The sequence below is a fragment of the Anser brachyrhynchus genome (assembly GCF_964034855.1).
Source record: "Anser brachyrhynchus genome assembly, chromosome: 12".
NCBI lineage: Eukaryota > Metazoa > Chordata > Aves > Anseriformes > Anatidae > Anser > Anser brachyrhynchus.
In genome coordinates this window covers 8,722,920-8,749,228 of record NC_137707.1, presented here as the reverse complement: position 1 = coordinate 8,749,228, position 26,309 = coordinate 8,722,920, and the positions used below count along the sequence as shown (strand labels likewise).

Below are 26,309 nucleotides of genomic sequence, written 5' to 3'. Positions count from 1 at the left end.
CCAAACTGCATTGTCCCCAAAGCTCTGTTGTCTCAAGAGATTGAGTAGAGGCAAAAAGTGGGGAAAAAAGGGTGTGTGGGGGTAGGGAGGAGTGCTATTATCAGCAGTGACAGTAGCTAGTGCTTTTGAGGAATGCTATTAAAAAAAAAAAAAGCATGGACAGAGGCAAATGCTTTATGCTAGGTTTGTTTCTGTAATTTAGATAATTGGAACTCCACTTCTTGGAACACTTTAATGATTTGTATTACATCTTTGATGGGTTTTAGTGTTAAAAGTTATAAAAACAAAGCCTGGGAACTAACTGTCAGTTAATATCTGCTTTGTCCATAAAACTTTTGATAAGATTTTATTTGAGGCTTCCTCAATGATACAGTTATTTTATTCTCAGATACTCACTTTAATTACTCAATTCATTCATTTCTTTAGCTTTTTTCTCACATTTTTTGCTAGTACAATTTCAAAAAAAAAAAAAAAGCCTTTATTAATGGTTTATGATAGCAATAATAAGATTATGGACATAAACCAGTAATACTAAATCTTATTCCCCTAGACAAATCTCAGAAATGCTATCAAAATCAAATAAGAGTAAAATACCGATCAAAATTTATTCCACTAAAATACATACTCTCAGCCACCACCATTTTTGGGTGAAGGTGAGAACACAGCACCTTACAGCAGGGCTCCACAGCCTGCATGACTAAATCTACAAATAATCTTAATTTTCAGGATTCTTGTCAGCAATAAAGTTTGGGTGATATTGAGCACTATTGAAAATTATGTTCACTAACTGAGATTTAAGCTTTTGAAAATCTTAAATGCTCAATAGATTCAAGAAAGTTCAAAAAGATATGCTTTTCTCCAAAGCAGCAGTGTACTTTCTGTTAAAGATTTACCCTTTGGAAAATACAGTCTTGATTTTACTATAATTTTCCAATTGGAAAAAAAAAAAAAAAGAGACTTTGCTGATGATAGTAAATTCTGCTATGTAATCTCAAAGACCATGATATGAATCACTTTACTATGCAATCAAAATAACTTCCTCTGCAAAATAATCCCTAACTAAAATATTAAATCAAACAACCATCTCTTTTTATGCATGACTGACCAAATAATCTGGCCTCCATTTAGCAATGACGTAAACATACAGAATCTACCAGTAAATAAATAAAAATTTTTGTCCTACCAGGCACTGAAATCATCATGAATCATTCTCTGGGGTTTTCAACATCTAGGGATTGGAAAGACCTGAAAAACTCATCAAGGACAATTCTGCTATTCAGCAAACAAGAAAAATATCAGATTGGTCAAACCAAACATGAAAGAAACAACAAACCCTGGAGCAATGTTGCATATTTGCTAATAGTTAAAAGGAGTTCAGATTCTCAGTGAAATTAACTCTAAATGACTCACTGAAAATATTTTTCAAACTCTATCTCCTCCCGACTGAAAAGAAAACTGGTTAATAAGGAATAAATCTATTCATAACACATGTAACAACACAATGCAAAGAAACAAAAACCACAAAACACCCTGCACAATAGGAGCTGTATATACACCTAACTGTACAACCTCTAAGCAGTGTCACCATGAGGTTATATCAGAATTAGAGCAATCTTTTCTCAGAAAATTATGTCACTAATTACAGAACAAAGATATCATAATCTTTGGCCACATAGTGTAGCCTGTAGCATCTCCTTTAAATCAATTAGAAATTGCTCACATTTCTCACTGTCTTTTGTTCCACTTATTTATATGCTGGTCTGACACTGTTTCCTTCTGACTAGTCATATTTTAGTCTCCCTGTATAATTCAGTTGAATTATATGAAACAGAAAAAAAAATCTAAAATATTTCATTTCAATACTATCTAAATGAAACATTCACTTTTTTTGTTTTATAGTAATACATTCAGTTGCTTTTCCTACTTTCTATATCAGGAGGAGAAATGAAACAAAGAATCTTATTTTTCTTTGCCTGTTTTCTGCTTAGCTCATGAGCTTTGAATATTATACTTTGTGTTCTTGTCTCTAGAGACCTAGGATGAGGTACATATATGATGATGTAATCTTCCAAATCTGACTGAATTATACCAAAAATGACAAATGTTAAGTTTAGACCTTCCATTTGGGTTATATTTTACTTCAACTTCTCTTGGTGGAGAAGAGGTTTAAAGAGCATTTGTATTTCTTTTCCTCTTTCAAAGTTGTTATTGCTTTTGTAACACTGCTTGTGTAACGTTGCTATAGCATGACTAAATCAGACTTTTCAGTCAGTAGTTTCAGAGACATTTAGTCCCATTTGGCTCTAAAGAAGGGTATGTTTTATTATTATTATAGACCACAATATGACTCATATACTTTGTTTTGTATGTTGCCTGTTAATATAAATTTCTCTTTAATCCTTGAAAAATTAAAAAACAATGTTTAAAATACATATTGTCCTGAAGCCATAAGTCTAATTCTTGATACTGACTTGCTCTAAAAATCTCTCTGAAAACTCAGAATCAAATAACGTTTGCTTATAGTGTATTCTATCTTTAACCACTAACAATTGACTTATTTCATCCTGCAGAAAAATCAATGTCATTTTAGAGCAGTAAATCAAACAGTCAAGGCCTTAGCAAATATTCCTAGTTCCTAAACCCATTAGGGGTAGCAGCTGATGAACTCGCAGAACACAACCAATTCTCAACTCTGTGGACAGAGTAGAAGTTTTCATCTTGTATCAGAAGGCCTAACTCTGGAGATACAGTCTGAGCTGAATTGCCATGAACCAAGAAAAATGATTGACTTTTTGTTCGTTTGTTGGTTCTACTGTTTTCCTTTACATAGGAAATCAGTAAGAATCATCTAAAGCATCTAAACAACCACCTCCACACCTCCCAACCACCTAACATTGAATTTAAGACAAATGGTTATATTTTAGCAGCTGATGATTACCAAATACAAAGGGGATACAAACACATATTATCTATGCATATCAGTGCCAAAATAGCACAGATATGCATATCCTTGTATACGGAGATGAAAATAAAGGTATGATTGTACGATACACTGAAGATGACAAGGAGAGGCTGTCCACTTGTGAATAATTTTTTTTTTTTAAACATAACATTTCAGGACACTGCAGAACTAGAAATTTACAACATTGCATTGGCAAAAGCCAATGTGTAATGCTGACCATGTTCTACACCTGCCACAGCCTAGGGAGGAGATCTGCCTACGTCAGTCTGCCAGGCAATACATTTTACTCTTCATGCTAATTTACCAAGAACTTATCCTTAATACTGAAAATTTTATCTTAGTGTCCAAACCTAATTTTTTCTTCTTTCAGTTTATGCCTCTTCCTTGTATCTTATACACATCTTGCAGCATCTCTTTATGTGCCTGAAGGTCAGAAGTACTTATCCCCTTACATTTCTTTAGACTAAACATCCCCCAATTCTCAGAAGCTTTCCTCGCAGTTCGTGTATCTTAAGTCTCTAATTTTTCGCATTATTTTCTTCTGGTTGCTCTCCAGTTGATAACTCTCTTGTCATTATTCGTTTTCGGGCCATATTAATTCTAAGAACAATGGTCTCACATAGCTTAACGACAGCTATTATTTGTGCATCTCTGTAAAACATGTATATATATCTTCCATATATATATGTGTATATATATATATACACACAATTTAAATGTAATATCAAATTTTTATCAGCAGAATAGTTCAGTCCTTAATTTCAAGGTCTAGAAGGACTCTAAAAAAAAGTGCAATTGTAGCCATATATATTAATCTGGAGATCTATTTCCAACCATTGTGACAAGAACATTTAGAAGTTAGCCTGATCTTTTGGAATGTTTCTTGGTGTACAGTTATAACACAGCCACATGCCCAGTTCCCCCTCTGTCCCTCAATATTATTTTGTGTGAGCAGCAAAGATGTCTGTGCATTCTTTCCTTATGAACTCTAGAAATGAACAAACTACTGCTCAGGTTAATGAGAACCATGTTTTGAACTCAATAATAGTAAAAAACTTGCTGAAGTATTTGAAAAAATTTTCTGAGTACCTCAAGTCTCATCTGAAATCACTGCATGCTCATGATTATTTATTTCTGCTGCAGTTTGCTAGATATAAAAGAGAAACACTGAAGTTGTGCCAGGATTCATAAATTGATAATGAATATCTGTTAAACATATCTGATATTTTTGTTCATGCTCTGACTCTTCAAATCCTGTTTTCTGAAAATTTGGAGGTGTTGAAATTAAATTTCAAAGAGAAGCCTGGAAGCAAAAATCCTAAACTCTATGGAGCCAGTAGTCAGATTAAGAAAAAAAAAAAAAAAAGTCCAAATTTACTAAATGCAATGTTTTCTAAACCTATTCTGCAATCTCCACAACTAATTCTTGGATTTAAATGCTTGCAGCTATCAGTACTACCTTCTGCTGCAAAATACTTTACAAATGTTACAACAAAAATGTTGTGACACGAAGATGCTAAAGAGGAAATTAATGACTGTGTTCAGTGTGGAGTTTAAATGGTGTGTGATAAACAAGATCAGCAGTTGCATATTTAGCAACAACAACAAAAAGTTGCTTTCAGTGCATATCAGTAAAAAGAAATATACAGCTAACTATTAAGTAAGTAAAGCTTTTGCAGTAAGCAAAAGGGAGAATACCAGAAAACTTAGAAGATGATTAGGTAATAAATGACCCTATACACTATGTGCATAGATAGTGGGAGTCAAATTAAGTTTATGTCTGACAACCAGTGTTAGACGTAAAAGTTGTCTATGATTACACTACGACTAAACATTAGGTGCTCTGAGTGTCCACTGTGTTCAAGGCAGTATCATTCAAAACCAATGTAGTGTCAGCAGTGTGATTTAATGATGACATTAAAAGGACAATATTTGGTGTTTTTAGGAATATTATCCCAAAAATAATAAAAAAAAGTTACATGAGAAGTTTTCAGTAAAAGCTACCGGAGGACTAAGATCACAGGAGACAACATTCTGTAAAATTAAATCCTTATAAAGAGTTTGAGATGAGGTGTGAAGTCATTTGGGGGTATTCTCATTTTCTGTTCTATGTGCCAGAAAACACACAGCAAAGAAGTCCAGATGCGCTTCAAATAAGATTTAATTACTTTCACAGTAGAATAAATGTATTAAAATATGTTCAAGGATTATTAAGAAACGAACATTTAACCAGGTACCAGTTTTAGCTACAAATCATGAATTTCATGAAAAAGGCAGAAAAGCAAAAATCTCTCTCATAAATAATATAATGCCATTCTAAACTTCTATAATATACTAGATTTACAGCAAATCAAAGCTTGTTCTGGAAGACTTGCTTAGATCTATAGTCACTAGAGGTCACTATTACAGTTTTGAATCTTTCAGGTCTGCTATTAATTTTTTCTTCTGTATGATTTAAATATTAAAACTTCTCTCTATTTAAATAATTCATGTTTGAATAATGGTACTTGAAAAAAATTGTATATATATGTATATATGCACAAGGGTATTCTTCAGAAAAATAAGTCTAGGAAATCTTAGTCAAAAGTTCTGTTTAGGAGGTAATTTTAAAATACTTAATTTGCTGCAGTTCGACCAGAAAATTTAATAGTGACAGGTTTATTCTAATAACCCCAGCAAAAAGGATATTGACATGAGCTGCCCTCATAAGCAGCAAAAACTACCTTGATATTATACAGCACACTCATTCAAGCCATAACCCACCTGAAAATAAATACATAAAACCAGACAGTCGCTAGTTCTTGAGATACTTATGTACTAACTCATCAGAAGTCCTTAACAAAAACAGAATGAGGAAAGATGATAGATACTCAGAAAAAAATGTATATTGAAAAATAATGGTGAAAAATAAAGTTTTTTTAGATACTGTCTGGACCTTGCCTAATATCTATCATCACTTTGACCTGCATTACAGTAATTAGCATGTGGGATGTGCTGCAGAGCAGTCACAGTTGCTGCCTCCACACCAGATTTCTGGCAAAGAAGTTGCCTCTTTGTTCTATTTCCATTTCCACTAGAACACTTGTTTTGGTGAGGACTAAGTGAAAAAAATAATAAAATAAAATAAAAAAATCCACCTTTTAAAATATTTTCCTTTTAGAAATGGAAACACAAGAAGACAAGTTACTGGGTCTGATCAAAATTTTAGGTACATCCAAGTATCTCTCATTGTCTCTCACCCAGGTGACCTGATAGTTGAAGGCATCAACCTACCATCACATAAACACCAGGCAGGGGTGGCTGAGAGCAGATGTGGCACCACAGGTCAAGAATGAACCACATGAGCACCAGCACACCAGAAAAACACACACAAACCAAGGGAAGTCAAATGTGGAAGTGTGAGGATAAGAGCACATCTATATAGAGTATTGAAGTGACAGGTGAGCCAAGACTGAGGTCAGGATAAAGGTCAAACTTTCTGTTTACAAAGAACATTTTGAGAATCCATGTGGGCTTGAGGCTGGAGTTAGGATTCAGAGTTCAAAAAACAGAAACAAAATTTCAGAAATGATTATGATCATTGAGCAAATTCCCTGCCTGAGAAGGGCAGACCATCGGCAGTTTAAGTATAAACCAGGTCTGAGCTGCAAGTTCCCTAATTACTGCCAGCTGCTGTGTTGGAAGCCAAAGATGTCACAGGAGCAGATTTTGAGTGCTGAAGAAAAAGATGCAGGTGCTCTCTAAAAATGTACAGTTTGGTGAGACAATTTACAGAAGAAAGAGATCTCTTTCACCTCCAAGGCCATCCTGGTTGGGCTGTATCCATGTTTTACCTTGTTTATTTACGATAAAAGACCTCTAGAAACAAGAAGATATTCATATGTTTTGGTGGTGATTTTATTTGTTTGTTTGTTTTTTACTTCCTCCTATTTTCTGTACTTGTAATGAACCATTATCCAGCTATTGACAACGTTTATCAGATTCCTGACTTTCCGCACTAAATTCATCTTAATTTTCCTACCAGAAAAAGCAAACAACCTCAAAAAGAAAAGCAACACAAAGCCCACAACTAATATCACAGGCACTCCAGGTTCCCAGTATTACTTTGTGGGTCTGTCATGCCTTTCATGAGACAGTGTCAGGAAACCGTACACTTAATTATGAATCACAGCCAATGCACGAGTTCTAAACCTGCTGTATTTATTCAGTATATGACTTAATGACATGCCACAGGCTGAACCCAGACATCTTAGTATCCTGTTCCAAGCTTCCACACTCTGTCAGTCCCTTCCTCCCAAAGTGCTATATTTCTTTCTCCTTTTTTTTGCCCATTTAAACTTAGGATAAGAATATAAGATTATTGAAATTACAACTGTTTACGTTGCTGGAAAATTAAATCCTGCCCAATTTTTGTTATGTCTCTAAACAACAAAGGGTGAACTTTATGAACAAGTCCTTTTACAGGAGACCAAAGAAAAAGATTCAGCCAGATGCACTTGGTTTGCATAACAACTGTTTTATGTGCTTATGCTCTCAAAAAACAAATGCTTAAAAATCATAAATCTAAGAATTAATTCCATTTTCACAATAGTGGAAAATGAATCTCTTCTTACAAAAGATGAGAAGAGCCACAGAGCCTGAATGCACACAGCTAAAAGAGATGAATGGATGTCTCACCCATTCATAAATTCTTTGTGCGGCAAATCCAGTGAAGAAGGAAATTTAGAGAAGGAACATATTCACAGATGAAGAGCAAAGAGACAAAACATACAAGGAAACTAAAAATATTCTGTCACAAAACACTCCTGATTGCAGAAAATGTAATCCCATAATCAGAGATTTGCAATCCTCATGGCTGGCATAAAAACATTACATTTCTATTGAAGACCAGAGTTCATAGCAAAGCTTTCTGTGTATACAAATATAATTGTATATGCATTCAGCAAATGTTAATGGAATTCTAAGAAGAATTAAAGCCAGACAGTGTGGTGAATATAAAGGTCAATCAGAGTTACATTAAAACATTCTGTTCCAGCTTTTATCCATTCAGCATCCAGGAGAGATCATTACGACTTGGAATGAAAAGAAAGAGAAGGTATGGGGGGCAATCATTTCTTCTTACTAGAAGAGCGGGCAGCAAGAAAAAACCTGCTAAATGGCTTTATTTGCAGAAAAATGAAAGTAAGAGAACAGCTGTGCTAAAATAGAGTTTGTCTTTGTTATTAAACAAAGCATAATCACTATACATGACGGATGTAGAGAACAAATAACCAAAGTAAGGCCTTGTGCAAGCCTATGCTCATTTCCAAACCATTTTCCCATTTCACGTCTGTTCATTTAAGGCTCCCGTTCCCAACAGAACTATCATTCCTCTCACAGTAAATAGATTTTTCACTTCAATAAATTCAAGGGTTGACACTACTTCAACACTGATTTTACCCTGTAGTAACATTTTTGGCTTCTGGTTAACCCTTGCTACATAAGATAAAAAAAATAAGTTAATCTATCATTTTTTTATCTCATTTTTCTTGTTCTTGAGTTTGAATAACATTACCTTGCTTCAAATATATATACATATATATTATTTAATTACAGTGTTGGAATTATGGTGACAGTAGTTGCAGAAAGACGCATCAAGGTCAATAGTCAAGTTGATCTGGAGAAGCTTTCTTCTTTTGTGCCATGTCAGATAAAAAAGAATATCCATGGTTACAGCTATTAATATTTATCTCCAAAAGGAGAGAAAAATGCTAGACAACAGAAGACAACATTGATTTCAGGTGTACAGGGCATTGTGCAGCATTAAAAAAATGGGACCTTATGATGGGAGTGAGAACAGTTTTCTACTGTACTTAAAGCCCACAAAACTGAGAAAGGATGACTAAGTTGTTTGTTTTGATGCAGAACTTGCAATATTTGATGTTAAAAAGGCTTCTTTCAATTTTCTGTCTCCAAAGCACTGTGAAACCTTCTGGAGGAGGTGCTGCAAGGGCACGATATGGGAACATCAGATGGCCATTGCTCAACCCATTCGCATCACAGGATTTCCTCCCTAGTGTGGTCTGAAGCTTGCTTCAAGTGAAAGAGTAAATTTGCTTTCTCACGTTAACTTGTGATAAAGTGCAAGTTCAGACCCACAGTCACAGGCACACAGCATAGATGAGTCTGAATGACTATGGATCATAGATGACTATACATGACGGGATGAAAGCATGAAAGAAGGCAAAACTACAGAATGAGTTCACCTTCATGTGCTTGGCTTCTAGTTCAGGGCAGGCTCTTTCACTGGGAGTAGAAGGGTCCATGCCCCCCCCCCCCCAACTTTGCTGAGGGTCATCTCAGTAAAGTCCTACTCCTAGAAACTCTCATCTTGCACTAAGAGACAGTAATATCAGGCACATGACAGCACAAAGGCCAGTATACTGTACCTGCCTGCTGAGATTCCCAGCAATGTTTGAGCTGCCACCACGGTTAGGTCTTCTAGAGGGAAGATTTTACACACATTTACATTTTTTTTTTAAATACATTTTACACAGAAAATCTGACAAAGGCTGTCATATCATAACATCAATAGCTCTAAAAGAGCAGTAGAACTGAAGACTGGCACAAGATCTTATAAACATCCTGGATCTGAAGTTGTTGACCTTGAGTATTAGTCAGTACTATACAGCAGCTGAGGACTGAAAAATAGACATAAAACTCTTTTTTTTAAATTTTTTCTTCCCACAAAAGACAAAATGTAAATTCTGCTCATTGAGTGATTTCTTTGTATGAAACCTCTCTGTTACAGAATGTTTTTCCCCTGGAGGGGTGTTGCTAGAGAACTGCACTGGACATATGGCACCAGACATTTGAAAGGTACACCTGCCTTATTGCCTTCTTACCAACATCTACTCATACCAAGAACAGGATACAGTCTTTGAAAATTGTCCTCTTAGCACATAGATCTTAGCAATAGTAATGAACACATAGGATATATAAGTGTCTATGTCAACAAATAAGCAATGAGCACAAGAATATGTGTACTAATGGTACACGTACGGTAGTTATTTATACATCCTCTAACATAAACTTCTATTGTTGCCAAGTGTGTTTTAGGGTGGTAGTTACAATACCATCACTGATGCTACCTCTTTCCTTGGCAGGACTGCAGAATAGACAGTTCTGGTTTAAGCAACACACAGATCAGCAATTAAGAGCATTATCCCAACAACTTCTGCTTCTGTAGGAGCTGCATCATCTGTTGGATTTTGTGCATTGACTCAGCTTCTGTGACTACCGAGCAGAAATGACACATTTTAGATGTACACATGCAGTACATATATCACAAGCTCAGATGGCAAAAGTAGACAGCCAAGGCAAAAATGGCTTGTTGTATTTACAAATATATATCAAGCCTAGAATATAAATAAATCATTCACAGCAGATACCTGCCTTGCTTCTTCCACCCCAAAATCTCATTGTGCATCAATAAAAGCCTCATTCTCAGTAAGAATTGATTCTTCCTCCAAGAACTGATTTCAATAAGAGAGATTAAGCTGAAGGAAAATTCTCTGCATAGTCACCTCAGCGTCTCTCCAGTGACTACTGAATTAGAAGACTAACAATGCATTTCAACTTTTCTGGGAAAAATCAAATCTCACCTGAACATGGAGAAATACTTGTAGAACTAGGAGTAACAAGGCCAACTCATGTCTCCTGACATAACAGTATATTAAGTTAGGGAAGAATAGAAATGAGTTGGAAATGATAAAGGAAACAGCGGGAAAGGAGACAAGAGCAGCAGAAAAGAAACACCATCAGGAGACAAACTAGAAGTTGGTGACAGACAGGAGATTTGTTTCTGTTGTTGCAATGAGGAATGACAGGATGGTGGGAGGTGAAGGGGTGACGTGGTCTGTGAGAAGACCGAACGCTGCTAATGCTGGCTGCTCTCCAGGAACGTAGCCATAGGGAGTGTCAGCAGTCCCAACAACCCTAATGCTGAGAAGAGCTAAAAATAAAATAAAATCAAGCTTCAAGGATGCTATTTTATATGCTTTATAGTAAAAAGATAGGGAATCACAAAAAATAATAGGCATTGGGGAGTCTAACAGATTTAACAACACACAGTAGTGCTGTATGTAAATTATGAGAAGATGAGCTTTTCCATTTAAGAATGATTTTTAGTTGTTGAGGTAGAATGGAAACTGCTCTAGTACAAACAATGGGGAAAAGAGAGCATTTCTTTTCTCTCTCATCTTTGTAATTGAAATCTCAAACTTTAAGCTGCCAGTTTATTAATTAATTAGTCTAGCTTGCGCTTTTAGCTAGTCTATTTATACTGTCATTTCTTGTTCATGTTTTGCACTTTGTGCTACTTGGAAATCTACAGCAAATCTGGGCTCATGGGCACCAAATATTGCTGCTATTCCTTTAAAATTAAGATTTGTGTAGCTGTCAAAATCAGGGGCCAGATGTCAAATCAGGGCCCAGGAAGTTTTTATTAATGAGTCAGAAAAGATCAAGGATTCTTTTCTTATGGCTTGGGAGAGTAAATGGATATTTATTTAATCAGCTCCTCTGACCACAACATACTCTTAGCTTTTCAGAAGGCTTTCCTACTTTAAAGGGCAAGGAAAGAAGTGACCTCCAAAGTTTTAAAAGATTGATGGATATATTCAATTCTCCAACTACTTCCTAACTTATTTTTTAATACTAAGCATAAAATGTTTCTGAAGTTTTTTTACTCCTAATGTATTACATTAGGAAAACAATGTATGAACTATATAGATCACTGTTAAACAAGAATCAAAATCTTCAATCTTTATTTCAATACTTCTATTTCAATGGACCTTCATTAAATTCTGAACTCAACAATTCTTTTCTTTCATGGAATTCTTAAATAATCATCTCATTTGTTATAAATAGCTTAGGTATACCTGAAAAATATCAGCATTCATTTCTAAAACCTGTCTTAGTTTGGATAAGATTTGGCTTGCACGGCTCTCAAAGACTATCTGTAAATTTCTCAGATCAAAGTTTTTCACAATGATAAATGCTCTTACTACATGTATCATCCATTTTAAGGAGTGCTGAGCTTTTTCTAAGGAGGAAGATGTGTTTTGACTTGAACTCACAAAAATAGTGAACAGAAAGCCACTTGTCACATTGGCAAAGTCTTGGCTAATATTTGTTTAAATTAAATTAACTGTAATGACTTTCGTCTATCATACTTAAGCTGGCACTGTACAGGTACCTACAAATAATTTTCTTTTTGTTTTCATGAGAGCTAGAGAAAATTAATCCTAATTATTTTAAATGGGACTGTGCTGACTGTTTAATATGCTAGTACTTCAGCAAAACACCTACTCAACATATTGCACATTAAAAAAGTTACCACTCTTTATAGGGCCAGTACTGTAGCATTTGGAGAGAAAGACAGATAACTGTGCAGGGGTACAAACCATCAAACTTCTCTGCATTTAGAAGGTGTAGAAAAGAAATCAAGGGAGTGGGTGTACCTGATGGGTAACATTAACTTTATTAGTTTGGGCAATTTTCTATATTTTATGGAAAATGCCACCAGTCATCAATTTACAACATACAGAAAATGGTAGAAAAATCTGATTGAGACCAAATCTATAGTATAGTTAATATACTTATGATAATGAGCTTGTTTAGAAAATATTTAATTACATTACAATATGATGCACACACCTCTTTTCAAAATGAGTTCTCTTCAGTCTGCTAACAGACTCCAATAATAATCAGACTCCTAATAATAATTATTATACATTTTTTGTATAACCTTTTAAGGTTCTCAAATACCAATAGTACTTGGGTAACCAGAAATGAATGACTTCCTTAAACTGTGACATTCTACCATTGCCTTCTAGATGTAACATGACTGATACTCACTGGGAAGCAGTGAACATACTCTGAGTGGGAAATACAAAATCACAAGTATGCCTACATGAAGGGTGGCCTTTACAGTGCTACCACGACACTTTTTAGGGTTGCTGTGATTTTAATAGGAAGCACAACCTACATATGCAGAGATAATAAAAACGTATGTTGGCTCACAGGCTTTTTAAAATCATATTAATGATAGTACATACTACTGAGAAACTGCTCATAAATTTGTCCTACTGCTTACCTGGTGTTGCTTCCCAGTACATGCTTGAGAATTATAACTATCATGTTCATAATCTGCTTTCATCATTTTAAAAAGTTGATTTGATTTGCTTTATGGTTTGCAACTGCCATTGATGAGATAGTTAGACTGGCTCTTAACTGACTGTGCTGTTTTTCTTTCTACTTAAGGTGATTTGAAGTCTTTTTTTCCTGCTTAAAACAGATGATGAATATAAAAGAAACCCACAAATTTATGCATGTGAAGATCTTGTATTGTATGACTTGCCTGAAAGACATTCTTATTGATGTCATTACATGTACTGCAACATCCATACTCCTTTTCTTCAACTCTAATATACAATTGCCTTTTTATAAATCTGTGATTTGCTCTTAATAACACCAGTAACTATGGCATCTTTCCACTAGCTTTTTCATATACTTTCCACAGTGGCCGGGATAGAAATCACGTGCAAAATAATAATGTTGTATGGGAAGAGAAACACAGCCAGGTGTATTGCTTTCAGGCTCAATGATGTTTTCTTGCTGATAGGTTCTATTGCCTGACAACAGGCAGTTTAAAACAACCATTCTTGTTTGGAATTGCAACTGCACTGTCGTGAATACAGTCGCTTACTGCAGAAAGAAACCAAATTGACAGAAGTTTGCTTAGATTAATGCTTATGAAGTGGTATAAAAAAAAAGGAAGTGGTTATTTTTTCTCTGATTTAGAAAAGATCCTGAACTTGTAAATATGAAACAGAATATAGCTTCCTCTGAAATTAACAAAAAATGAGCACATTTCTCCATCTACTGCAGCAAAGATTATTTAACTGAAATGGACCTTCTCTGACAATAAAAAACTTGGTAATTTTTCCTATAAACTGATGAAACATCTGGAACTGGATTCTGCATCTGTCAAAATATTTTGACAGTTTTAAAGGCAAAGATAAGCCGGTTCAAGAGACACCAAGAAGAATAAAATCTGTTCTGTTCTTGCAGCTGGTGGTGTTGGGATAACTCTAATGAGTTATTTAAAAGCATGTTGGAACTTGGGAAAGCTGCAGAAATACTTTGTATTTCCATATGAATATGGCACATCTATGTGAGCCTGTTCTTCTTGTAATTTGTCTAATATTGATCAGACTTTTCGTGACAAAACACCCCTAATGGGTAGAAGAAGAAAAACTACTTGCTTAAGAACTTTTGCTATCCTTTCATGAAACGTTACTGCATTTAATGTCTAATAATTATTTTTGTGTTAAGGAATTTTTACTAAGAATTCCATATGTGTTTTTACAGAGAGAGGGAGAGAAATCGAAAGTAGTCCAACAATAAAAGCACACTACTATGAAATGTGACAAACCACAGATATGAAATAAATATATTAAGATCATTGGATTAAAAACAATAAGTTAAGCCCTTAATATTATAGCTGGCCTTGCATTACCTTGCACTTTATCTCTTTGGGGAGCTATCACTGAAATCAAAACATCTTTTACTAACTATTTTCTATACCTCAAGGAATTCAAAGCTGGAAATGTATGTCTTGAGACTGACACAAAAAAATCAGTTCTTCCATAAAAGGAGCTGCCTTTTACTACTTCACATCAAATTATCACAGAGTAATTCTAACTGTGAAATAAAATATATTTTAAAATGTCTTTTCTGAGCACAGGAGCAATAAACACACAACAGTGATGTAGCATATAAGATCATGGACATACCTGCTCTGACAACAGACTATTGTGGATCTAATAACAATGTGACATGAAAGCCTCTGCAAAAACAAGAGCAACCCCATGCCCATCCAATCCTTTGATTTTTTTTCCAACATCTGGAGTGTTAGAACAATGTTTTACATGACACAAAACAGGACCGACACCACCAACTGCTTTAATATCAGCCATCAAAAAATAGCTATTAGATTGACCTATTAAAACCAGCTGACCAAGCAGAATTCAGTCAGATTATCAGCTTTGCTATAGAAAACAGATTTCGCAAACACATGCTATTCCATCACTTAAAGTTTCTTACAATTCTTCCTATTATTTTATATTGACACTTGTCATATAAATCACAGACGGGGGAAAAGGTGTCAGAAGCTGGTATCTTGTTTCCACTGTGTTCTCAAAGTTTGTATTTCCATTTTATTATGTAGCCTGGAAAATATGAATCGTGGATCTTATATATGTGAAAATTATAAAAGTCACAGGAGTTGAAAAGTAATTTTTTTTCCTACTATATGAATACCAGACGTAGAATACATTAAATAAATGTAAAGAGAGAGACTAATCAATTTCTAACATTTCAAATGATTGCTATTTTTAAGCTTAGAACAGCAAAACACAGTGCCCATATAAATGTAACATTCAAGATAGCAAGAGATATTAAACTTGTAAGAAACATTGCTCTAAAGCCTTCCCAGGTCCTTAATAAAAACATTCATCTGATCTCCAAAATGTTAAGATACTGCATACAAAGTTCATTGGTAAAAAGACTTTGCTAACTTTTCCTCTTTTTCACTCCATCATTTGTCACTTCAGTTCTACCAACAGAAAAAGCATTGCTGTCCAATGTCTTTAGCACAATTAGAATTATTGAAAAATCAGGTCTCATGCTGCTCATGTTTTCTTTATGGCATTTTATAACCATCTGCTATTTGTACTGTTTTGTGCTATATTTTCCTCTGTTAATTAGAAACAGTGATGGTTAGGTTGTTGTTAATTAGAAACAGTGACAGTAAGGTGGTATCTTTCTTGTATCTCTGTAATGTCTTCCAGACTTTAGTGATGCATCTCTCTTTTTTCTAAACTCTCCAGGACACATTAAATATTATTCTTTTTCACCTATCATTGCAAACCTCAAGATGAATCATTTGGTATTAAAATCAGATAGTAAAAAGAAGGTCTGTTTTCTTCATCCATTTGGTAAATTAATTGTGTAAAAAATGTATTTTAGAGATCTTTAAAAATAGGTAGTACCAAGCTTGCTGTAGCATAGAAAACTGCTGAGTTTTCATGACTTGTCCCAATCTGCTAGATGCAAAAAATTCAGTGTCTGTTTTGTGTGTGTGTGTGTGTGTGTGTGGTTTTTGTATTTGTTTGTTTTTAAAAAACATTTTGTCTGTATTCTATCTTACATATTCATGCTGAGCTTTCTCTCAATTGCAGTCAAACTTATATTGTCATTAAACCTACTACTCTCTCTCTCTCTTTTAAAGGTTGTTCTCACTGTGGCAAAAGGTCAATTTATAAGCACCTCAATTTATAAGTCAGCTCTGGCTGACTCAGTTTCCCATCACAAACAACTTGTTCCAAATTCAATGTTACACAATGCAATCATAGTTAAATCAATAGGTTATTATGGATTTCATCAGTAATGAGTAATGTTTTGGCTCTGATTTTACCATGCTGCCATTTGAAGGTTTATTTAGATCAGATTCTGAAAATATTTACAAATTCCAGAAATTTAATGATAACAGACCTACTATTACAGTTGCTGAATGTGGCCACAATAAATTATAGTTTCAGAAATCATAAAACATTCCTGTCTTGCAGGATTTAATCTACTGAATCAGTGAATCATAGGAGAATTCAGGAGGACAGAAGGAGGTACAGGGCTGAAGGGAGCACACTGGAGATGTCCCCAAGATAGTGGGAAACTCTGAAGACTAACCCAGTATTTCACAGAACAGTGTGGTTTTTCTTACTTGCTTAGGTCTAGGAGAAAGTATAGGGGAGTTAGAATTAATATACAATTACTCTTGTTATTTCTCAGCAGAACAGTATTCTGCAACTGTAATACCTTGTTTGTGTGTGTGAGCTGATCTTTGCACAGATAACTTAAGTATCTGCACTGCAGTCCCCCATGCTTCCAGATCTGGTGCCAGTACCAAGATACGGACACAATTTCTGCTGCTTCTTGTTGTCTTCCCTATTTTTTCAATCTAAACTTTTTTTTTTTTTGTGTGTTGAACTTCTATTTTATCCTCCACAAAGCTCAAAAGTAAATGGAGGAAAAGTTTAAAATAATTCCATTTAAAAACTGACAAGTTCATGTCTCCCCCTGCAACTTGTGTCACTGATTTTTTCAATCCACAAGTCAGTGATAAAGCACAGAGTGATTTGAGCTATTGAAGCTCTGGCCTAGTGCTTTAACAGCTGGCTCATTCTTCTTCTGCAAGTCAGTACCATAATTGGTAATTATAAAGTTAAGAACTAGATTTTCACATTGATTTTGTTTTCTTAGGATAGATCAGATCTTCTATGTATTTTTAATTCCAACACTATTCCATGTAGTTCTGCCTTATTAAGGAATAGATGTTCAGTCCAAAATTACATTCATTTAATTTCCATTGATTGCAACCCTTATTCGTCTAACAGACAGGTCAGAGAGGTTCTGTTCATTTTACTAGGGACTGTTTAGAGGGACAAATGACAATTCAACTGAGTTTTTTCCTTGACTGCTGATTGCCAACTGCAGGTTCTACAGATTTTTTTCCCTGCAGTATGTAGTAGGAAGTGCACATAAACAATCATCTTTGAGTAGCCTGAGAAATTTTGCCATCTGGCAAATAACTCACCCACTACCATTCTCAGTTGGATTTCACCACATAAAGATACAGAATTCCAAAACCAATAACTCATCCCTTGGAATTAACTATCCCCAGGAAAACTGCTTTAAATTATTTCTCCCGTGAGTAAATTACAAACATTTTGCACAGAAATCAATATCCGATTATGTGTATACCCACACATTCATCTTAGGATGTCTCTGAAAATAAATGGAGATGTTATTTGGGCAAGAGAAAGATGTCACCAGGTTTCCTGCAACAACGTTAAGGAAGCCTCAGTGATTCACATGGCGTCTGGCATAGTGTTACTGAGCTGCCCCGTCAGAACCTAGCGTGACTTGATGAGCTGAATGACACTGGGGCAAAAAGGAGTGAACTATCTCAGGTTAGGGTTGCTGACCACAGCATGACCATAACAGCCGCTGGTGGCAGGGGAACAGCATGGACCTGATTTATGAGAAATCTGAACTGATGGGATAAATTAGAAAAAAAGAATTATGCTAAGCAAAACAAGTCAATGTTTTTACAGTTCTGCATATATTATGTTAAATAGATAACAATAGTTTTGTAACATTAAGACATACTTTTTGCTTAAAACAATGCTTTTGCCTAGTTGAAAAAGATCTAGCCAGTAAAGCAATGAAAACCAAGAGACAAGTGTGTCAGTGACATTGCTATTTCTAACCTAGACTGATTTGTTTTGATAGAAAACTGTTTACCCTGGCTGGATAATGTTCTTTATGGCTATGTTCGAACTAAAGCTGCTAATTTAAAGTGACATAACATTAAGGTCTAATTCAAAATGGTGCCATTAAAGAGCAGAGCTGGACGTTCTAAAAAAAGATTGTTTGACAGAGGTTTACTGATGAGTGACCCTACCTCAGCTCATTTAGGAATGAAAATTGATCTAGTTTAAAAAGTAAATTGGCTTTCATGGCTCTGTATGATACAAACAAAAGAAACTGTGTGGTTAACACACAGTGTATTGTGTATACCAGTCTAACCATCAAAGAAGGCATATTTGGAAATGCTTTTTTTTTTTCAGATATGTTTAATTCACCTTGTTGGATGTCACCTCGTGCATTTTCAACCTTTTTTAGTCTATTTTCCTCCCTTTTGGCTGACTACAATTGTTGAATTTTCTGCCAAGAGAAAAGAGTGTTTTCTAAAGAATCTGTGTCATTTCTCTTCGTAATTTCTAATTTATTACCTCTTTCTTTAAACAGTTTAAAGCTAATTAAGTATTTATATTATTATCTTTATAGTTGATTTGCATATGTTTTTAAATCATGTGAAAATTAATGAATTACTTTTAACAGAGATTTCTAACATAGCACAAAAAAAAATCTAGAATAATTCATGAAGGTTGCTGTAACCTGGAAGTGAATTTTGAACAGCAAATCATGTCTGACAATGTCCTAAAGATAGAATAGATCTCAGACCTAAATTCTATCTTCATCAGTGAATCTACAAGCTCCTGGAAATTCAAGTTTTTTATCTTTGTGGGTGCCTTTAGTTCCTTGTATAGGTCAACCCAGATATTTTCAGTTCAAACTATGACGTTTTGAAAAACTAGATCCAAGCATGGCAGCTTGAATTCTTCTCTACCAACAACACATTTTCAGATTTTGGAACAGTGAATGAGACAGTGTAGCAAACTGACCTTATGAACAATAACAAATTACACATTAGCCGTTCTTCACCTAGTCAAACACTTTTCATTTGTCCATAATCCTGCTACATCTCCTGACTCTAGACTGTCAAAGATATTTGTGCTTTAGCAAGTACAAAATCTTCCTTTTCTATACTTTTCCCATCTTATGTAATTAATGAAAAATTATTGAAATATAACAGAAAAAAATAAATCAGATCCAACTAGAAATATACAAAATTGCAGATCAGCTCTGATTAAAGAGAAGCATGACACATGGATTACAAAAGACTTAGTCACACAGTAATATGAAAGTACCTGATCTAAAATTGAATAAATCATCAACTGCCAAGTCTTTGTGAATGAAAGCTTTATGAGATGGGACTCATGGTGTTTCCTATCTGTGTCTTGACCCACTGTGAAAGGAATGATCAATTCATCCTCACAGCCCTGAGTGCTATCACACACAAGACAGAAAACACCATAAACTGGAGGTAAAGATCTATATCCAGACATAGTGCTATGAGAATAGTATTAGCTGTGCAATCATTGGAACATTTAACTACTCTCTATTCCCAGTTGCACTGCCTTTTGAAAATATTTATTTAGATTTATCAAGATTTTCAGCAATTTTGAGGACTGTCTTACAGACATCTTGCAAGTATCTTGTAACATCCTGAGGAAACTTCATGATTCTTTGAAGAACAGTGTATTGGAAATGAAAAATAAGATCAAGAGTATAAACAAATAAATATAGGTGTGTAATAGATTATCCAATAACTATCAGAATGGCTGTTTTATTCTTAACATTTTATAGACTAGATGCACTTACCTTCAAGAATATTTTTCAGATGGATTCTTTGATGAATAATGAATCAGGCACAATTACAATCTTTCTTGTAGAGTTCAAAAAGTTTCTGATACCTACCTTTTAAGTCTCCTTCACAGTCACATATAATAGAACTTCAGCTTTCAGTATCGTCTTTTTTTTTTTTGTTCTTTCCACTGGCATCTATCAAAATTTTTATGAGGTCTATGTTTTCTGTGCCAAACTACTGCCATTTGATGAACTACAAAACACAATAAAGCGTGAATGGGCTATTTGAGTATCTTGCATATTCAGAATATATAGCATTATATGAATATTTCAAATACTAATTTAAGAGACTTGCCTTTAAAAAGATGAAATAAAAATCTACAAAATGCTCATCTGTGTGTTTCTATATGTATTTTCTTCTGTGCATCACTTAGATTATGTGAATTGACAACTAGTTTGTGGTTTATCTTCTCCAGACTTGATATTTTCCCCAAAAATATCATTATTCAAAACAATTACAGTCCTCTGGTAAGCTGCCCTCCACACATCTTTTAGGTATATCAGAGAGAAACATTCTTTAGTTCTTTTCTCCAAAACTCAATATTTTCAATAAAAGAACAATTCTATTCAATTTTGAGAATACTTAAACAATATGTGCAATATCCAAATTCCTTTCATGTGCAATATTCAAATTGCTTCAGAAAACAAACATATAAATATAGCATGTAAAAGAAAAACAAACAAACAAACAAACAACAAAATACAAAGCATTGACCTAATAGATAACTGAAAAGAAACAAGTTGGATTGACACAAAAATGTTGACTGGTTTCTAGTTCATACAAGTGACAGTAGCCATTAAGAACAGCAAGAGAAAAAGGCAGAAAGAAAACAAGCATAAATGCAATTATGATAATTGACAGTGAGGAAGGAGTGAAATATATCCCATGTTCACAGATCTTAGTCATTGCCATCTAAAATGCCATGGATAATATAACAAACTATATATATATTTTCAGATTTTAAGAGCTAGATATTCATGGCAGAAAATGCACTGTCAATGATGATTATACCATCATAATTTTTGATAGATCGTTTTACTACTAAGAACAAGAGCTATAAGATAAATATACCAAAATATTAACCTATGGAAAGAAATTATGAAGTTTTCCAGAGATAACCACAGCAAAGAAAGCTCTTACAGCCTGTGTTGTAACAGTGGAATTCAGCATAAGAGAAGGACCATATGTCCAAACTATTAATTTGTGCTTCTTTTAGAGCACTTGTTATGCATTAAGTAGTTTAGTTTTTCATATTCCTGCATTGTTGGGAAATAAATGCTACATAGAAACCACATCTCTGACCTTCCTCCATATATTTCTTATATCCTCATAATAAATAAGCGGTTATTGCCTTCCTTTAATCTATTTAACAAATACCTAGAATCCTAGAACAGCAATATCTTTTAAAGGAAGCTGCCAGAAAATTGTCTTCAGGTCTTTGAACATGGCTGAGAAGCAGTTGCAATGCCATTACTGTTGGCCACTGAGGAGGTGTTTCTAGGAGGCAGGATATTTCCTCTTCCAAGTCAAACAACAGTGTGATTATTATAAATCATGTGGGTGGTTATCAAGTATTTGGAAAGCAAATATAGCTGAACAATGTCTCAGAAGGGGCTCTGGAGCTATGTTCCTTCCAAAATATACCACTCTGTCAGTGTGGAACTGAATTGGACTTCAAACATTTCTAAAATATTCACATTCATGGATATCTTTGGAAGGTTCTCTATTCTTTGTCTAAAATACACTTTTTTTTTTTTTTCTATTTATCAGCAAATGAACAGACAAAACTAGCAGGTTGATAAGGCCTATTCTTGAATTAAGGATAAGACACATTTGAAATTGACAGTTTATTTTTTCCCCCTCCATTCCATTCAGTTGGAAAATGGATTCAGAACAGATTATTTTAAATGTATGTTTCTTTCATCACAGAAGTGGAATGAATATACTATTGTACAAAAACTGGACAATATGAAAGTTTTGCCTCAGTAAACATATAAAAACAAAAGTTTCTATTTATTTTTTTAATAACAGCATTTCTAAAGGAAGCATAACAAGCAAGTGGCTTACAAGCTACTTGATACTTGTGAGCAAGGGGAATTTCATTTTTCAGTTTTGAGACCTATTTAACATCAGAATTAGTGTTTATTAATATGTTATATAATTCTGAAGTCATTTGGGAAAAATAATTGTGCAAATAAAGCATTTAAAAGAACTGATATACATAAAAGCCATTTGAAAGTATGCTGTAAGAATCAGTCTTACAGCTTTTGTAAATTCAAAAAAATGGAAGCTCAAGAACTTATCGAACACAGCTTTTTTTTTTTTTTAATCTTTAAAGGGACTCAGTTGTGATACCCTCTATGAAGAACCCATCTAAAGAATTAAATCTAATTACTGCATTTTAAACAAAGACGGAAGTAAAATATCTCTGTCAAGACATTTCTAGCTGTATCCAGAGAAATTTATGAAAACATATGCCCCCATTTAAAGTGTCAAAAGATTTTAGAAATTGTTTAAATCATAACCAACATTCTTAACAAAATAAGCATCAGTGTGCTTCCCATACAGACTGCTGAGTAGTAGTAAAGTAAGTATAGACTCTTAGCCCAAACATTATTAATAAAATTATCACAAGTATTTTGAATATTGAATTTTCAGGACTTTCATTTTCTGTAATTTTTTTTTCTTTTATGTCTGGCTATAGTCACAAGAGAATAAATATTCATATTATCTGGTAAGCAGCTTTATAAAATAATTATGTCTGTATATACACACCTATACACACATCCCAGTGCACTTCCCAATGAAATTCTTAATAGGACAGAAACTATTATCAATATTATATTCTATCACACAGATTTTGAAGTTACTGCTTGAATGGCATACACTGGATAATATCTGAACCTTTATGATCAAACTAAAAAGTCCATAAAACTATGGCATACTTTTTTGCAAAATACTTAATATTTTACACTGCCAGAAGCAGCACACATTAAGCATAGCATACAAGAGACATTGGGAAATAATTTTACACCATCTTCACAATAGGAACTTCCCAAATACGTAGGGTTTGTTAAACCAATATTCAAAGAAAAAGCCAGAAGATGTTCATAAATTAAAACCACAGAGATTCAGAAAGTACAATTAGACTATCCCATGATATTTCCACATGAAAATGCATGAACCAAAGGTTATGAAAATGAAATTCAAGTTAACAAAGTGCAGTTCAATAAAAAATTTTAAATGTAGTGCGCTATTTCAGCTTATGAAAAATTACATATTCATATACAATTTCAATTGTGATTATGCCATTGTAATACGTCATATAAAATGAAGTTTACAGCCTGACTGGTATACATAAGTTGCCCTAAAAGGTCAATAAATTGTCCGTTAGTACTTAATTAAAAATAACAAACGTAACTTCAACAAATTGTATATGGATTGCTACTGAGAGATGAGGGCTGTTCTGAGAGTTAAAAATTTAATTAAACATACATTCATCACTGTTACCTAAAAGATATGCCAATCACCCAAGAAAGCATTGTTAGGTTTTTAATACCCAACTTTAATGGTATGATAGCATTCCTTTTTAAAGTTCCTTTCTAAACATGATAAGCCTGGGGATGCTAAATGTCAATCACAGTTCATCATGTGTAAAACCACCTCTCTGGTTTTATTTTTTCCCCAGTTGGTCTAGCGGTGACAAGAAACCATGATCAACACTTCATGAGTCCCACAGAGCTAGGAAAAGATGAATTTGCAGCACGTATAAATTGATAATTAACTCTCTCCAAATTCTCTAACTCATTCAGACCAGTGAACCCTTACAGTGTTAAATATCTTAAATTTCTATACTCGGTTTGTCCCTTGACAATCTTAGAGGAGTTTATTGCAAACAAGGGATGTGATTAACTAATGCTGCAAAGAATATTGAGATTATCAGCAACAACAATTCTGAGGAAACCAGTTAAATCGGTATTTAGAGTGCCACTTGATTTTCTAATTGTTTATCCTAATAGCAAAGACTGGACAATGTTATAGCATATGCAATTAATTCTCAGTGGCATGCTTTTCTTTTGCATCATTGCCTGCTTATTTAGCTGTTAGCAAGTAACAGAGAAAAAAAACAACAACATGGGAAAAAATATTATATACCCAACAAAACAGAGAATCCTAAGCTAGGCTTTGCCTGGAGCCACAGACTGAGTGCCTTGATTTAGTCTGTTTAAAAACAAATGAACAGGGTGAACAGGGTAAAAAAAAATAAAAAAAATAAAAAAAAATTATATCCATGCATGTAGTTGAGTTAAGTGCATGTACTTGAGTTAAGTTCATAGTAATTTCTGGATTATTCAAGATAAAAATACCTTAACCTTAATTCTGAACATATTGAGTCTTCTGACAATGAAGTAATATTAAAAGATAACATGTCTGGAAACTTGCAGAGCAGAAAATTACAAAATATACTAGTTACAGATGTGTTGCATGCTTATGTTATGACAACATACTCATCTACTAAGACAAGTGAGTTGACTTTCAGAAAATTGTAATGAACATCTCTGCCAGTTAAGCATGACCTTTGAAAGAAGGCATGTGGCCTTTAATCTTCAAGACTATATGTTGAAAGGTAATTAAAGAAAAAAGGAAGAAAAGGGTGTCACTAACATGACAGCTATTGAGGAAGATGTAAATAAACATTTGCAGCTGACAGTAGAAATATAAAGTTTAACATTTGAGGACTTCTTAATGATGAGAAGTAAAATGTCTCTCTGTGTATCCTCTAAGCTGCATCACTCTAATATCAGAAAAAGCTTTTAAAGTCAACTTAATAATTTGGAAAATTTTTGTTTATCCAGAAGGAAGCACAACAGCAGCATTCTTAATTCACTGGCCTTGGTATGTGAAAACACATGTATGATTCTGAAAAGTCCATGAATTAATTTTGAAGACATAAACAGAAAATGGATAGGCTGAAACTCAGGTAATAGGGATAATGGTAATCTTAGGAAGCTTGGCCCTCCAAGGGAAGAGCAATATCTTCTATTATAAGAGCTTTTCAATATCTTTTTAGATCAGCATTCCAGAATTTTCACTTTACTTACTGAATGCACAGCAACTTTAAGCACAACGACTGGCTGGTGGTGCTTGAAGTGGTAATTTTGTTCAAGAAAGTACTGGTAGTCTGCCTACTGGAAAGAAAGCAATTCTGTTTTCACAACAGTCTAGGGAAATTTGCCATGCACAATATCAAAATAACTGGGTCTGTCTTCGTAAGAGATTCTGAAAAGCTTAATAAATCAAGGCATTTTGTTTCTTCCTTACTATGGAATAGCCTGGACTTGAACTTACTGTCCTCCAGTCACCATGCAAGTCTCAGAATTTGATATTTTCATGAACTATTGCTTTGACTTCAGTAATTTGCTTTAGAGTTTTACACTAACATAACTTTAGAATTCCTTTATTAATAGTCAAACTTTATAGAGGTATTTTCACTTTCACATTATCTGTCTAAATAATATTTACAGATAGTATGGTTCATCAGAAGCATTGATTAATAATCTAATATCTTTACAAGCAAATGATAAGAGCTGACAGAAAAGAGCTGAATAAATATGATTCACTGTATGTGAAGATATTCACAAAGAAATTCCAATATAAAACAAAAAGAGGAAATAGAGAAAATATAGTCACTGGACCAGATCCTGGAGTGCTATACCAAAGAATAGATCAGAAGCTGCCCACCTGTATTCACTGTCACACCCAGCACCAAGAGACCGAGAAAATGCCACTGCAAAATACACAAAATAAATACAGGTGCAGGCTTTAATATATAGCTTTGATATGAACCAAACAACTCCCTGATGTGCTTTGAGATTTACAAACCTTTAGACGATCATTCATGAAGTGGTTGTGTCTATCATTTTATTCCATTTAATGTAGACATATGTATTATGCTTATTTTCCAGGGCAGTTCATTTCAAACCCTTAGGTTTTGAACCTTTATTTATGTTATAAATATATAATCACATAGCATGATATTGCCAATTTTGTTACTCAGATGAGAAAAAAGGCTATGAAACAGATAAGGATATCCAGCTAGCCTGCAAAATTCTGAAAGTCCACCAGGGA

General features: G+C 34.2%; 1 protein-coding gene across 2 annotated transcripts in view; it reads right to left on the bottom strand.

Moving 5' to 3' along the window:
- The window catches only part of LOC308176731 (uncharacterized protein), a 583,853-nt gene that overhangs the window by 187,467 nt on the left and 370,077 nt on the right, over window positions 1-26,309 (bottom strand). The window contains exons 13-14 of one of the 2 annotated variants that reach the window (XR_013938546.1): window positions 20,231-20,372; window positions 14,114-16,797 (exon numbers count right to left, since the gene is read on the bottom strand). The gene's annotated coding sequence lies outside the window, so the exon portion shown is untranslated. Of the gene's footprint in view, window positions 1-14,113; window positions 16,798-20,230; window positions 20,373-26,309 lie in introns of those variants that run through there. The other variant, XM_080552863.1, reaches the window with a different exon arrangement.